General features: G+C 40.5%; 1 long non-coding RNA gene across 3 annotated transcripts; it reads right to left on the bottom strand.

Annotated features, from left to right (window-relative positions):
• Positions 1–4,469: 4,469 nt before the first annotated feature.
• LOC139361241 (uncharacterized) lies at positions 4,470–15,707 on the bottom strand. Of its 3 annotated transcripts, none has more exons than XR_011618799.1 (7): positions 15,644–15,707; positions 9,855–9,981; positions 8,797–8,895; positions 7,690–7,825; positions 6,770–6,893; positions 5,088–5,243; positions 4,470–4,655 (listed from the first exon to the last, which is right to left on the bottom strand). It is a non-coding gene; the product is annotated as an uncharacterized lncRNA (long non-coding RNA). The 3 variants fall into 3 exon arrangements; XR_011618800.1 differs by lacking the exon at positions 15,644–15,707 and adding an exon at positions 15,081–15,216; XR_011618801.1 differs by lacking the exon at positions 7,690–7,825.
• Between the last annotated feature and the right edge of the window lie 1,031 nt (positions 15,708–16,738).

Below are 16,738 nucleotides of genomic sequence, written 5' to 3'. Positions count from 1 at the left end.
CTTTGGCTGTTCAAGTGTGGAAGTAAATAGTAAATGCCAAGTTTACATCCAGGTCAGAAGTGGCAGATGCCCCAGGGCAGAATCATAACCCTAACCAGGCTTCCCACTGCATGAAGACCTTATTTTCTAAAGCTTAAACCTGGACAAAGGTGGCCGGGCATGGTGGCTCACGCCTGTAATCCCAGCACTTTGGGAGGCCAAGGCAGGTGGATCATGAGGTCATGAGATCGAGACCATCATGGCTAACTTTGTGAAACCCCGTCTCTACTAAAAATACAAAAAATTAGCCAGGCATGGAGGTGGGTACCTGTAGTTCCAGCTCCTTAGGAGGCTGAGTCAGCAGAATGGTGTGAACATGGGACGCGGAGCTTGCAGTGAGCCGAGATTATGTTATTGCATACCAGCCGGGGCGGCAGAGTGAGAATCCGTCTCAAAAAAACAAAAAACAAAAAACAAAAAACAAAACAAAAAAACACTTGGACAAAGGTCTAACCAGTAGCACTGTGTTCATGAATATCAGGTCAAAAATTTAAAAGAAGAACCTGGTAGATGCAGGTGCCGTCCACAATCCAATGGTCAGCTACAAAAACAGGCTATTTGTACTTTTCTTTTTCATGGAGCCTTTGATTTAAAAATTGATGACACTTTCTTGCTTCTGGTGTGGTTCCCTTTCTTCATTTTCCACAAGTAGCTTCCTCCCTCCTGCCTCCCAACAGGCCACAGTCAATTCAGGATACTTTAACCATGAAAATGATTCTCCATAACATGAATTTAGAGGCCAGGCACGGTGGCTCACGTCTGTATTCCCAGCACTTCAGGTGGCCGAGGCGGGCAGATCACCTGAAGTCAGGAGTTCAAGACCAGCCTGACAAACATGGTGAAACTCTGTCTCTACTAAAAATACAAAACTGCCTGGGCGCGGTGGCTCACGCCTGTAATCCCAGCACTTTGGGAGGCCGAGGCGGGTGGATCACGAGGTCAGGAGATCGAGACCATCCTGGCTAACACGGTGAAACCCCGTCTCTACTAAAAATACAAAAAATTAACTGGGCATGGTAGTGGGCACCTGTAGTCCCAGCTACTCGGGAGGCTGAGGTAGAAGAATGGCGTGAACCCAGTGGCGGACCTTCAGTGAGTGGAGATCGCACCACTGCACTCCAGCCTGAGCAACAGAGCAAGACTCCATCTCAAAAAAAAAAAAAAAAAAAAAAAAAGACATACTAAATAGGCTGGGCATGGTGGCTCATGTCTGTAATCTCAGCACTTTGGGAGGCCGAGGCGGGCAGATCACGAGGTCAGAAGATCGAGACCATCCTGGCCAACATGGTGAAACCCAGTCTACTAAAAATGCAAAAATTAGCTGGGTGTATTGCCATGCACCTGTAATCCCAGCTACTTGAGAGGCTGAGGCAGGAGAATGCTTGAACCCAGGAGGCAGAGATTGCAGTGAGCCGGGATCATGCCAGTGCACTCTAGCCTGGTGACAGAGTGAGACTCCATCTCCAAAAAATAAAAATAAAAAAAAGTACTAAATAAAATGCGAGGGCATTTTTAGAGTATAAAGGAGAGGGCAGAACAGAAAGTACAGAACTTCTTAAAGTTGATTATAAACATTATGGAGGAAAAAAACCCTGAAGGGCCGAAAATGGGACTTTTAGAAGATGGCAGGAGCTGAAATGCAGCTTGTGGATCTCCCTAAGTATTCCATAAAAATCAGAGAAACAGCCGGGTGTGGTGGCTCACATTTGTAATCCCAGAACTTTGGGAGGCCGAGGCAGGAGGATCACTTGAGGTCAAAAGTTTGATACCAGCCTGGCCAATATGATGAAACCCTGTCTTAGTGATTGTGTTTCCCACAGTGCCCTCCTCAAGCTCCTCCTTCATAATCTCACTTCAGTGGCTGGATATACTTGACTTCTCAGATTTCCCGAACAGCTCCAACTTGTCTACCCATTCTCATTGATTTGGACTATCTGGTTAGTGGACTCCTCTAATCCTCCGATTCCCTGTTCCAGACACACAACTCACTTAGTCCCCTCAAAATTGTATACAATCTAATTTCTACAATAAATTCCTTATCATTACACAGTCTGAGTGCTAGTCTGAATGACAAATCTTTCTAAATACAGTAATACATACTGAGGCCAAGGCAGGCAATCGAGACCAGCCTGGCCAACATGGTGAAACTCCGTCTCCACTAAAATACAAAAATTAGCCGACCATGGTGGTGCACGCCTGTTGTTCCAGCTACTTGGAAGGCTGAGTCATGAGAATTGCTTCAACCCAGGGGGCAAAGTTTGCAGTGAGCTAAGCTCCACTGCACTCCAGCCAGGGCAACAGAGCAAGACTGTCTCAAAAAAAAAATATATATATATATATACACACACACACACACACTCCCACATATATATATATGTGTACACATGTATATATGTATGTATATATGTGTACACATGTATATATGTATTTTATATATGCCAAAAGAGCAAATAACATGGATGACACAATGACACTTAAATAAAAGACATGTCTAAAATTAAATGTAACATAAAACAAAAAAAGTCTAAATTTATTAAACAATGGAATAATCTCCAGAATATATCTTAAGTTAAACAAGATGGAGAAAATATACACAATATGTTCCATTCATCTAAGACAAGGGAGGAGATAGAAATATATGTTTCTTATACTAAGAAGCAAAACAAAACAGTAGAAGAATGAAATGTTAAAAAAAATTAGTGGTTGCCTTTAGGAAATAAAAAGAAAGTAGAAGTGACAAGAAGAGAATCCATATTCTATATGGAATACATATTGTTTTATAGATTTCATTTTAGAACTATGCAACTTACATAAACATAAAATTAAAATTTTAAGAAGTCTGGAAGTCAAAAGTAAATGAACGGTAATCTGTATCAAATTCTTTAATGGAAGAATCATAAAGAGAGGAAGTATTCTCAGTGATTTCAAGTTAATATTAACTGTATATTGCTAGTAGAATATACTCTAGTGACAAAACAAAGATAAATCTTGATCCTGCATGTATTGTAGAATCAAGGCAACAGGTACTTCTGTGGTATTGTAATTCTATCACTCCTAGTGTCTCTAAAAACCCAAGACTTTCAGCATGGGAGATGAAAGTAATGGTAAAGAACATGTAGTCTTGAATTTGAAATAGAAGTAACTATATAAAGTCAATATATTTTATTTTGTACTAAGAAAACATAATTTTACTTATCTCCATTGAAAATTCCTAGAAACAATGACCAATCCCATACTAATGACTAATGATCAATCCCATAGCAATGACTAGTGACTAATCCCACAGTAACCCTCACCCAATTGTAATCTGGAACTACCATTTCCCAGTAAAAGGAATCTGGACTCCTTTAGGAAATGGCTGCTTATATGTATGGAGTGAAAGGAAAAATAAAAAAGACATAATGACCCTGAAACATCTTGTCATACCAGACAGCAACACTGACTAATAAGGGTCAAGTAAAAAATGGTTAGGAATGAATTTTAAAGAGGCCCCCACTGGCCAAAAGTGTAATAATTTGAACTTGGTTAAAGATGACAATTTACTGAAAGATGTTAAACATATTTAAATCCATACTACTGTTTCCATGTTGGATAGAATAATTTACTGCAAAAAAAATAGCTCCCTCCCACCACAAATGTAATTTCTAACAAAAGATGAAATACAAAAAATCATCTGTTTGGGCCGGGTGCGGTGTGGATCACGCCTATAATCCCAGCACTTTGGGAGGCCGAGCTGGGTGGATCACAAGGTCAGGAGATTGAGACCATCCTAGCTAACATGGTGAAAACCCGTTTCTACTAAAAATACAAAAAATTAGCCGGGCATGGTGGCAGGTGCCTGTAGTCCCAGCTACTTGGGAGGCTGAGGCATGAGAATAATGTTAACCTGGGAGGCAGAACTTGCAGTGAGCCGAGATCATGCCACTGCACTCCAGCCTGGGCAATGGAGTGAGACTCCATCTTCAAAAAATAAAAAAGTAAAAATAAAATAAAATAAAAAAAGAGGAAGTAACAGAAAATTCTATCTACTTGCTATAGGGAAGTAATAAAATAAGCACACTGCAGCACTCTTTGAAACAAGGGCATAAACAAAAACTAAATATTGCTGTAGAAGATAGACTTGATTCTGAATTATCTATTCCCCAAACATAAAATGGAGAAAATAATTGATAAACAAATGCAAATTCTACAAGTACAACAGACAATAGTAAATACAATACTGCTTAGATTTTTTTTTTTCTTTAGTGAGGTTGTATTAAAAATTAGGGATGAAAAATGTTTTGGTCTGGAAAATAAACTCTTCTATAATGATCTGATATTTTCACTTGAAATATGATTTATATTTAAGAGAAATTATACACACAAACACAAAACACAGAAACACTTATCTTTTTTATTATTATTATACTTTATGTTCTAGAGTACACGTGCACAATGTGCAGGTTTGTTACATATGTATACACGTGCCATGTTGGTGTGCTGCACCCATTAACTAGTCATTTACATTAGGTATATCTCCTAATGCTATCCCTCCCTCCTCCCCCCATCCCACAACAGGCCCTGGTGTGGGATGTTCCCCTTCCTGTGTCCATGTGTTCTCATTATTCAATTCCCACCTGTGATAGGAGAAACACTTATCTTTAACATGAAGCAAAATTCTTTGTTTTTATCCCTGTAAATCTGTATCTTCGTTAGGTGATACAAATTCTATACTTCTGTGGTATGCATGGTTTCTTATGGGGTGGAGGTTTATAATAATTATAGTTATCAAATACAGCTTGTGTCAAGTGCTATTTACACATCCTTTTATTTAACCCTCACGACAACTCTGGGGCAGGAATTATTATTGCCCCCATTTTAAAGTCGAGGAACTGAGGAACAAGGATGTTAAGAACTTGCCCAAAGTTCTACAAAGAGCAGTGATAGAACGGGAGTCTAATCAGTTTTTCACTATTACACTATATTACCTAGATGAAATTTACCAAAGTTAATTCAGAAAACAAATAGAACACACAAGATGATACAGGAAAATTACAAAAGAAGCTGACCATGGAGGAGTTCCCTTTTCCCTTCTGGAGAGAGTCTCTAGGAGTATGTAGTAACTCTTCATGATCTATGGACATTTGACTGGTATTTCCACTAGACGGAATATCACATCCTACTCCATGAAAAAGGAGAAAGTGACAGGAACTTCTATCTGCCTGCTAGAAAAAAAGAAATAAATAAGCTTTACTGAAGCACTGACCACCAAGAGGAATAAAAACTTGTTTGACTTGTCTTCCTGTTTGAGACTCTCCTAGAAAACCTCTCCTCTCAGTCTCTATGCCCCACCTTGAAGGAGATTCACTAGAAACCCATTAGAACAATTAATGTTTACTTAATGTCTTTAAAATTTCTTTCAGTTTCCCATCCATTCTCTAAATCATCAGAAACAGTAGATTCTACAAATATAAATTAAGCCTAACATAAATATAAGTAAAACATGAACGTAAATCTATTGTGTGAAAACTATGATTCAATCTCGATGACAAAGATTTTTTTTTTCTATAAGATTTTATCCTGTGCCATGTTGGGATAACTAGAAATTAACTCTTGAGATTAAGTTATTCTGGACCAGTAATTAACCCTGGTATGTACACCCAGTATGTCACAAGAGTGACTGTGCTGACCAGGGCACTAGGAATTCATTAGTGGATTCCTCATACTCATATTCTGGAGATTACACCATAGGCAAGGGCATGAAAGTCTGAAGTCTAGTCTCTTTCTGTATCTTTGGAATAATGCCAAATTTTGCTACATTAACACATCAAATAGGCCAGATGTGAATAAAACCACTTCACCATTAGTCTCTTTCTAAACAGAGACAATTTATTAACCACAAGCAGTATAATAACAAAAAGGATATGAGTTTCATACATTTAAGGTTTTTCACAGCTATGCCGCTAGTACCAGATAAAAACTCATTGAATCAGGCACTCCCAAAACTAGGCCATAAGAGAATCCCTAAATTGATTAACTATAGAAACTATTTGTTAAAAAAAAATTTAAGGTTCTTCTCTATCCTCCACAACCTATGTTTCAATAGTTCAGAATCTCAAAAATTTCACTCCACCCCAACGAAGAAGTCTCCTGATATTTTCAAGAGGTGAAACCCTTATTGGAGGAATAGAAATAAATCTAGATTGAGGACCCTCAACATTTTCCCTTTTCCTTCTTGATAGATAATTCTCTGGACTAGTCTAGCCATGACATCTAGGCCTTTACAATTTCTCAGAGCTATGATTCTAGAAATGGACAAAAACTCATTAAATCAAGTACTCCTAAATCTATGCCATAACAGAATTCTTCATTATAGAAGCTACATGTTAAATCAAATTCAATGGATGAATTATGTCTTCTGTATGAACTTGAGAGTAAAGATGGAACATGCTCCTCAAGCTACTTTGGATATAGCAGTTCCCACTTTTCCTAGGCCTGCCCCACAGAGACCTATTTAACTCAACTAGAACTAGAATTCATCAACAGTGTGGTTTTAAGGCCACAGCCTCTGAATAACTTTTAAAATGTTGATTTGCCAGCCATCGTCCTCTGCACATATGTATCCTTTTGAGAACCTTGGGAGAAAGGAGAAGCTGAAATAGAAACTAATTTAGCTAGAAAACACTTTTTAATCTCTCCCCGTTACCATTCCAAATATTCTTCCATTTTTTAAAGATGTCATTTTGCTTACCTTATTTTTAAGAAGAAATTTATTCCTGCAGATCAAAATTTCCCGCAACCACTTGAGAATTTCTGTGCTACTAAGCGTTTGATGACTAGTTAATTTCTTGCAGATGTAAAAAAGCATTTGTGAGCTGCAGCAACACAAAGTTCATTGTTACTAGCATCATCAATAACCGAATGCAGATATAATCAGACATAATAATGACATTCTACCATAATGAATACAAGTTGAGAGAAGCTTAGTTTCCCTGTAGGGTTTTAGTGAAATAGTTATCAAAGTGTTGACAGCATTATAATCAAAGGAAATAAGTCTATAGGTTATAGAAAAAAAGCAAGTATTTATAAGCCCCCTATGTTTCATTAAACACCCAGTGTATCCATGTGTCTCATCCTTGCAGTTGACATAAGAAACAACAAACCACATGCACAGCAGAGACTGCCTATAAACCTAGTGCTCCACAGTGGGGTCTGCAAGCTGCCATCCACAGGCCAAATCCAGCCTATCACTTGCTATTGTAAATATAAAGTTTTAGTTAAACACAGCCACACCTGTTCATTCACATATTGTCTATGGCCACTTTCATGCTCCAAAGGCAGAACTGAATGGTTATGACAGAAACTGTATGACCCACAGAGCCTAACATATTTACTATCTGGCTTTTTAGAGAAAAGTTACCTGATCCCCACTCTAGAGCTGCATTGTCTAACATGGTAGCCACTAGCCAGCCACACACGGCTATTGAGCACTTTAAATGTGGCTTGTTCAAATCGAGATGTGCCGTAAGGCTAAAAGACACACCAAAGTTCGGAAGACTTTATGGAAAAAAAGAATGAAATACATCATTAATAACTTTTATATTGATTACATGTTAAAATTACAGATAATATACACCCGGTTAAATAAAACATTGATACAATTAATTTTACCTGCATCTCTTTACTCTTTAATGTAGTAACTGGAAAACTTTAAATAACATACGGGATTCTCATTATATTAGTAGTGGAGAGCGCTGCTCTAGAGTAAGGTTTAATTCAGCTGCCAAGTAACTGAGCACACCCATTCCTGTAAGATAATGGCAAACTTGGGGTTTACACATTTACATTTTCCTCAGCGTGGTGACTTCATGCTTATTAAAATGTAATGATTTATATAATTGAGGAAGTAGACCACAAAATTCTGTATATATTTTTGTCTTCTAAGCAGGTGTCCATGATTAATTCATTCATCAAAAGCATTGGTATTATAGAATATTTAAGAAAGATCATAGTTTTAAAAACTGAAAAAACAATATTGTTACAAAATTTTGTAATTTAAGGTGACCTTAGCACCTCAACCCACCAGGCCACATACAGCTCACACGATGGGGCCCAGGCCCAACTTACCAGGTGTATGTAAAGGTCTAGGGGAGGGGACACTGGAGTTCTGTGGGGTCTGTGCCGTTTCTGTGTGCTGGGAAGGCTGTCGTGCGGGGCTGGGCAGGAAGCTATGTGAGACGGGGCAGGGCTGGAGCTACAGCCAAGTGGGAGAAACATGGGAGCCAGGCCTAGGCAGGGCATCCACAAAACTCACTCTGCAACAAACCACAGTGGTGACCACTCCCCATCCTGTTTCCCATGCCAGCCGGGCAGGGACCTCACCCAAAACAAGGGGTGGGGAAACTGGCAAGAGAAGCACCCCGAGCACAGGCTCAGTGTGGGCCAAGAGCACACACAGCTGGCGTCCTGCTTCTGGAAGGTGATGGGATGCCAGCGAGACTGCAGGGTGGACACTTCCTTCAGCTAGAAGCCTTACGAGCATACCAGATGGGTCTGCACCAGCTGAAAACACCGGCTGTTCCATGGCTGCTCACTTTCCAAATACCAAGAAATGGAAAGAAAAGGGAAGTTCGGCCAGGCACAGTGGCTCCTGCTTGGAGTCCCAGCACTGTGGGAAGCCGAGGCAGGTGGATCAGTTGAGGTCTGGAGTTAAAGACTAGCCTGGCCTGTCTCTACTAAAAATACAAAGAAAAATTAGCTGGGCATAGTGGCACATACCTGCAGTCCCAGCTACTCGGGAGGCTAAGGCAGGAGAATTGCTTGAGCCCGGGGAGGTGGATGTTGCAGTGAGCCGCGATCACACCACTACACTCCAGCCTGGGTGACAGAACAAGACTCTGTGTCAAATTTAGAAAGAAAAGTAAAGAAAAGGAAGAGAAAAGGGAAAAGTAAGTTCTAGACTGGGCGTGATGGATCATGCCTGTAATCTCAGCACTTTGGGAGGCCAAGGTGGTAAGCTCTCTTAAGGCCAGGAGCTCGAGACCTACCTGGAAAACATGGTGAAACCCTGTCTCTACTAAAATATAAAAATTAGCCGGTCATGGTGGTGGGTGCCTGTAATCCCAGCTCCTTGGGAGGCTGAGGCAAAAGAATCACTTGGACCCAGTAGGCAGGGGTTGCAGTGAGCCAAGATCATGCCACTGCACTCCAGCCTAGGCAACAGAGTGAGACTCTGTATCAACAACAACAACAACAACAACAAAAAAAAAAGGATGGAAAAGAACAGTTCTCACTTTCCTGCTGGGTTCCACTGGCTGGGCAGTTACTATGTACCACCTCCAGGCTGGCTCTCAACACATGCCACGTCCTTCCTCTGCATAAGAGGACAAGGGAGCCCCCGCCCCGCCAGCAGGCCTGAGGACATGCGGAGACACACAGGGAGGTGTGGCAGACAGGCTCCAATCTCGTCACACAAGGTGGTCAGCCTTTCACAGTTGTAAGTGAACATGAGTTCCATGGTGTGTTTCACACAAGACTCCATCTAAGTAAGAAGGTGACAGCTGGGTGTGGTGGCTCACATCTGTAATCCTAGTACTCTGGGAGGCTGAGGAGGGTGGATCACTGAGGTCAGGAGTTCGAGACCCCTGAGAAACATGGTGAAACCCCATCTCTACTATACTTTTACTGATAAAGCAGGCAATGAACATACCGTGAAGAAATCCTGAGCTCTTAATTAAAATGAACACAGAGTTATATCTAAATCATTTGCTACAATGATCTAAAACCACTTTATTTACATTTTAGTATTAATCAGAGAGCAAAAACTCCTACGTTACCTTTATTTTCAGAACTGGAGCCAGGGTTGCTATGTGGCGCAGGCAACGTTTTCATAACCCCATGATACTATGTTTGCCCCCAAGTAAACAGGAGGGAGATCCAGGGCCCCCTTCCAAAAGCAATAGCCTAGGGGAGAGAAGGTAAATCAAAGACACTGAGATGATTCATTTTAGCAAGAAGTGTACCTGCCACCCCAAAGAGCAGAAACCACAATCTTAAAACTAAGATGTACAACATATATATATTTTTGAGACAGAGTCTTGCTCTTTCGCCCATGCTGGAGTCCAGTGGCACGAACTTGGCTCACTGTAACCTATACCTCCCAGGTTCAAGTGATTCTCTTGCCTCAGCCTCCCGAGTAGCTGGGACTACAGGCATGTGCCACCATGTCCGGCTGGTTTTTTTTTTTTAAGGGGAGACGGGTTTTTGCTGTGTTAGCCAGGATGGTCTTGATCTCCTGACCTCATGATCCACCCACCTCGGCCTCCCAAAGTGCTGGGATTGCAAGCATGAGCCACCGCACCTGGCCTAAGATGTATAATATTTTATATGAATATTATTCACAAAAGATATTCACAATATTTTAAATAAAAAATTACAAAGCTGTTTTTCTTAAAATGCTACAATAAAATTATATTTGTGTGTAAAATGTATCTATTGTATGCGTACATTTGTGTGTGTGTGTGAGGGAGAGAGGGTTATGAATTAGGAAGCATATGTACCAAAACATTAGTAGTAGTTATCTTTGGGTAATGAGATTACGAATGATTTCCACTTTCTTTTCTATACTTTATCAATCATCATCTCAAAATTTACAATCAGAATTCATTATAAGCTATTGCATTTTTATTTATTTATTTTATGAGACAAGGTCTCACTCTGTCACACAGGCTGGAGAGTGCAGTGGCACGATCTCAACTCACTGCAACCTCGGCCTCCTAGTGTGAAGCAATCCTCCCATCTGAGCCTCCTGAGTAGCTGAGACCAATCAAAGTTAAGTTTTCTTCAGTTTAAAATAACTTGTTATAATTATGTTGTTTAGCCTCATGGTAACCAGAAAACAAAATCGATAACAGACACCTTAAAAATTAAAAGCAAGGAATTAAAACACACTGCCAGAAAAAATTACCTCACTACAAATAAAGACAGGAAGGAATGGAAGGAGGAAAGAAAAGAAAGGAAGAAAGAAAGAGAGAGATCAGAGAGAAGAGAAAGAGGAAGGGAGAAAGAACAAAAGAAAAAAGAGAGAGTAGCAAAACAACCAGAAAACAAGTAAAAAATGGCAGTAGTGTGTTTTTACCTGTTAGTAATAGCCTTGAATATAAATGAATTAAATTCTCTAAGACTGAGGGGCTGAATGGATTAAAAAATAAGACCCAATTATACACTACCTACAAGAAACTCAGTTCACCCGTAAAGACATAAATAATATATAGACTGAAAGTGAAGGGATGATACAAGATATCCCATACCAATGGAAACAGAAAAAGCAGGAGTAGCTCTACTTACATAAAACAGACTTTCAGTCAAAAAAGGAAAAAAAATGAAGATAATCATATAGTCAGAAAGAAGTAAACAGCAGCATAACAATTATAAGTGCATATGCAACCAGCACTCAAGCACTAAACACAGAAGCAAGTATCAACAAACCTTACAAGACAGATGGACTGCAATACAGTAATAGAATACCTCAATGCTCCACTATAACCAACACCCCACTATCATCAATGGACAGATCATCCAGACAACAAAACATCATCAGTTAAACTGTACTCTATTCCAAATGGACCTAATATTTACACAGCTCTCCACTCCACAACTGCACAATGCACATTCCACTGAGTAGCACATGGATTATTCTCCAAGACAGACTATGTGTTAGGCCAAAAAACAAGTCACAACACATTTTTAACAACTGAAATCATATCAAGTATCTTTTCTGACCACAGTGAAATAGTACTAGAAATCAGTAACAGGAGGAACTTTAAAAACTGTACAAATATATGGAAATTAAAACACATGCTCATGAACAACCAATAAATAAATAAATAAATAAAATAATTAAAAATTTATTGAAACAAATAAGAATGGAAACAAAACATAAAAATTCCTGTGGGATGCAGCAAAGGCAGTTGTAAGAGGAAAAGTGCATAGCTATAAATGCCTACATCAGAAAAGTAGAAAGATCTCAAATAGTCAACCTGACAGTACACCTGAAGTAATGAGAAAAACAAGAAAAATGAAACGCTAAATTTAGTAGAAAAAATATCATGAAGATTAAAGAGGAAAATTTAAAAATAGAAACAAAAAATACAAACAATCAATGGAACAAAGAACTGGAATTTTTAAGAAAAAAAATCAAAACTGACAAGCTTTAACTAGACTAAGGAAAAGAAAAAGGAAACAAATAAAATCATAGCTGAAAAAGGAGACATTACAACTGATAACACAGAAATACGAAGGATGGTAAGAGATTATTAAAAACACCTATATAAAAACAAATTGAAAAATCTAGGTGAAATGAATAAATTTCTGGACACATAACAAATTCCCAAGATAGAATGATGAAGAAATAAAAAACCTGAACAGAACAATAATGAGTCATGCAATTAAATCAGTAATAAAAAGTCTTCCATCAAAGAAAAACACAATAATCATGGTTTTACTGCTGAATTCTACCAAACATGTTTAAAAGAGCTAATACCAATTTTACTCAAAATATTCCTCAAAAAAATGAAGAGGAATTGAAGGCTTCAAAACTTGTTCTATGAGGACAGCATGACCCTGGTACAAAAACCAAACCAGGACACAACACAAAAAGAAAACCATAGGCAAATATCCCTGATGAACACAGACGCAAAAAGTCCTCAACAAAATACTTGAAAATTGCATTTGACAACACATAAAAAGATGATCCGCCATGATCAAGTGGAATTCATTCCAGGAATATGAGGATGATTCAATAAATCCAAATAAATAAATGTGCAACATCACATTCAGTGAATCAATAACACACACCATATAATCACTTCAGTAAATGCTGAAAAAAAAAATCAACATTCCTTCGTGACAAAAACTGAACAACATGAGTATAGAAGGAACATATGTCAGTGCAATAAAGGCCATATATGACAAACCCACAGCTAACATCATAATCAACGGGGAAAAGTCAAAAGCGCTTCCTCTAAGATTTGGAACAAGTGTGGTTACTTTTACACCACTTTTATTCATCATAGTACTGAGTCTTAGGTAGAGCAATTAGATAGCAGAATGCAATGAAAGACACCCAAATTGGAAAAAAAGGAAATCAAACTGTCTTTGTTTGCAAGGGACATGATCATATGTAGAAAGAGAACCCTAAAGATTCCACAAAAAAACCTTCTAGAAATAATAAGTTTAGTCAAGTTGCAAGATACAATATCAACATATAAAAATGAGTAGCACACTCATGTACCAATAGTGAAATACCTAAGAAAGAAATCATGAAATCTATTTCATTGCCGATAAAATGATATCTGGGATAAACGTAACCAAAAAGACAAAAGATCCACAATGAAAACTATAAAGCATAGATGAAAGATATTAAAGCAGACACAAGTAAATGAAAAGATATTCCATGTCCATGCACTAGAAGAATATTGTTGAAATATCTGTATCACCCAATGTGATGTACACAATCAATACAATCCATGTTAAATTACAAGACATTCTTCATACAGAAAAAAAATTCCTAAAATTCACATGGAAATGCAAAATACTTCAAATAGATCAAAGAATCTGGAATAAAAAGAAAAGCTAGAGTCATAACACAACCTGATTTCAAAATATATTACAAATCTATAGTAAGGTAGGTACTATCAAAACAGCATGGTATGATCTAAAAAGGGGGCGGGGGAGAGATAGAGAAACAAAGGCATGACAGACATAGACAAAGGAAATAGAATAGGGAAATCAGAAATAAATTCACTCATTTACAGTCAACTCATTTTTAACAAAAACACCAAGAACACACATTCGGGAAGGAAAATCTCTTCAATAAACTGTGCTAGGAAAACTCAACACCCACATGTACAAGAATACATCTAGGCTGTTATCTTAGCACATACAAAAGTCTACTCAAAATAAAAATTTAAATGTAGGACCTGAAACTATGAAACTACTAGAGAAGAAAACATAGGATAAATGCTTCATAAAATCGGTTAGGACAAGGAATTTTCTAATAGACATCAAAAGCACAAGCAACAAAAGCAAAGATGTATTTACATTAAACTTGTCAAAAGCACAAGCAACGAAAGCAAAGTTGTAATTACATTAAACTTAAAAGCTTCTGCAAAGCAGAGGAAGCAATCAGTAGAAGCAACCACCCAGAGAAAAGAAGAAGGTATTTGCAAACTATGCATCAGTCAAGGGGGTTAAGACACAAAATATATAAAGAACTCAAACTACTCAAAAGCAAAAATACAAATCATCTGATTTAAAAAAAATTCTACCCCAAACCTTTGTCTCCCACCATTATTTCCCCACCTTCTTTTCCCGACTGCCTTTGGCCTCCTCCCTCTCGCCACTCTTTTTCTTCCTCCATCTACCCGAAAACTTTTTCCTTACCATTTTTTCCTCACCGTCATTTCGCACACCCTTCTCTACTCTCCCGTTCACCACCCTTTTCCCCATCCATCTACCCAAACACTCTCCTGACTGCTTTTTCCCACCGTCTTTTCCCCTTCTCCCTGGCCACCTTCGTTTTCCCTGTCCCACTCTCTTCACCCTCTTTTGCTCCTTCATCTAAGCAAATACATTTCCCCCATCTTTTCCCAAAGCCTTCTCCCCACTTCTGCTGCTTACCACCCTCTTTTCCCCTTTCATCTACCCCAAAACTGTTTTCCTCATCGTATTTCCCCCCGCTCCTCCTTGCCACCCTCTTTGCCTTCTTCAACTACCTAAAAACATTTCCCCACCGTCTTTTCGCAAAGCCTACTCCCCACTCCTGCTCACCTCCTTTTTCCCCTCCATATATCCCCCCAAATTTTCCCCACCATCTTTTCACAAAGTCTTCCCCCTTCCCACTCGTACTCCTTTGCCCTATCCTGCTTGCCACTCTTTTTTGCCCTCTATCTACCCCAAACTATTTTCCCCAACCCTCTTTCCCCGCTCCCTCTAGCCACCCTCTTTTCTGCTCCTCATCACCCTCTTTCCCCCCTCCATCTACCCAAACTCTTTTTACCCACCATCTTTTCTTTCTTCAGCGTCTGTCTTTTCTGCCCACTGTCTTTTCGTGAAATCTTGTTTTCCTCCCGCTGGCTAACCTCTTTTTCCTTCCCCCACTTGTTACCCTCTTTTCCCCCTCTATCTACCCAAAAACTTTTCTCCCCACTGTCTTTTCACAAAACCGTCTCTCCCTACTGCTCGCCCCCGTTTCCACCCACCACCACCATCTTTCTTCCTCCCTTTTGCCATCCTCTTTTCTCTCTCCATCTACCCATAAACTTTTACCCACCGTCTTTCGGCAAAACCTTCCCTCCCTCCCGCTGCCCACGCTGTTTCCCCCCAATCTATCCAAAAACTTTTTTCCCACCATCTTTTCCCCACGGTCTTTTTGCAACATTTTCTCCTGCTCGCTATCCTCTTTTCCCTTTAGCACTAACCACTCTCTTGACCCCCCTCCATCTATCGCAAAGCTATTTTCCTCCTCCTATTGCTCCAGCCGCGCTGCTGTCTCAGTTGCCACCACCACCAACAGCAGCGAATCGAGCTGCTATGCTCCAGCCTCCAGCAAACGACCGGTAATTACCCATTCCCGATCCTCTAAGCCAGGCAGGCACTAAGCAGCTCTACAGGAAAGTATGGGAACCTGGAAAGGCCTCACTTCCCTTCAGCATCAGGCATATACTGAGCTTCTATACATGAGGATTCCTGGACGGCGTGTTCTGATTGGACATGAAAAAACCTCCAGGGTTACTCGGATTGGACTTTATTATCATGTTCTTATTGGGTGAGAGCAAGTCTTAAGACAACCAATCACAGCATGAAAATAAAGTCCAATCAGAGTAGGCCTGGAGGTTTTTCTTCCATCCAATCAGACCATGTAGTCCAGGAACTGCGTGTGGTGTAACATCAGTATATAAAGCATGCTGAGGTGGAGTCAGGTCATTAGAGGCTGTTCAGTGTCGGCGTTCAGACCTTGGTTTAGGGAACTAGGAGGAGCCAACGCTTCTGCGAATTGGAGCCGGCGCTGGGGTTGGTGGTGGCGACGGAGCGGTTGGAAGGCAGTCAGCAGCGGGAGCTTTTCCTGCCGGGCGGGAAGACGAGTAGAAGGGAGAGGCACTGACCGATGCTGGAGGCTACGCCCCCGCGGCTCGCCTGGCTGCGGTTTGTGGTGACTTCGGACATTGCAGCTCGGCCAGAATGGTAGAAATGTCATGGGGTAGGTGAGTTATCCGGGGCTGCACTGTCCACTTCTGGGGGCAGGGGTTGGATGCCCTATTGGGGCTCACTGCCCGAGGCTGCATTGCCTGTGGCAGGGGATTGGTTGGGGGCACTCTGTGGGGTTGCATTGCTGGTGGTGGAGTGGGTTGGCTGGCTATCAGGGGCCACATTGCCCACGGTGTGGCGGAGGTGCTCGGGGGAGGTGAGTTGTGTACACTAAGGTGTACTGCCAGTGGCTGGGGACGGGTTGGGGCGCTGTTTTTTGCTGTACTGCCCACGACAGGGGGCGGGTCGGGTGGTTATCTGGAGATGCAATGTTGGCAGTGGGGGGTGGTTTAGGGACATTGTCAGGTGCTGCTCTGTCCTTACTTGCGGTGAGCTATCAGGAGCTGCACTGCTCATGGCGGGGCGGGGTGGGGTGGTATTGGGGCACTATCTATGCAGCAACACCCATGGCTGG

The sequence above is a fragment of the Macaca nemestrina genome, unplaced genomic scaffold (genome assembly GCF_043159975.1).
Source record: "Macaca nemestrina isolate mMacNem1 unplaced genomic scaffold, mMacNem.hap1 Scaffold_114, whole genome shotgun sequence".
NCBI classification, from domain to species: Eukaryota; Metazoa; Chordata; class Mammalia; order Primates; family Cercopithecidae; genus Macaca; species Macaca nemestrina.
This window is presented reverse-complemented; position numbering and strand designations above follow the sequence as displayed.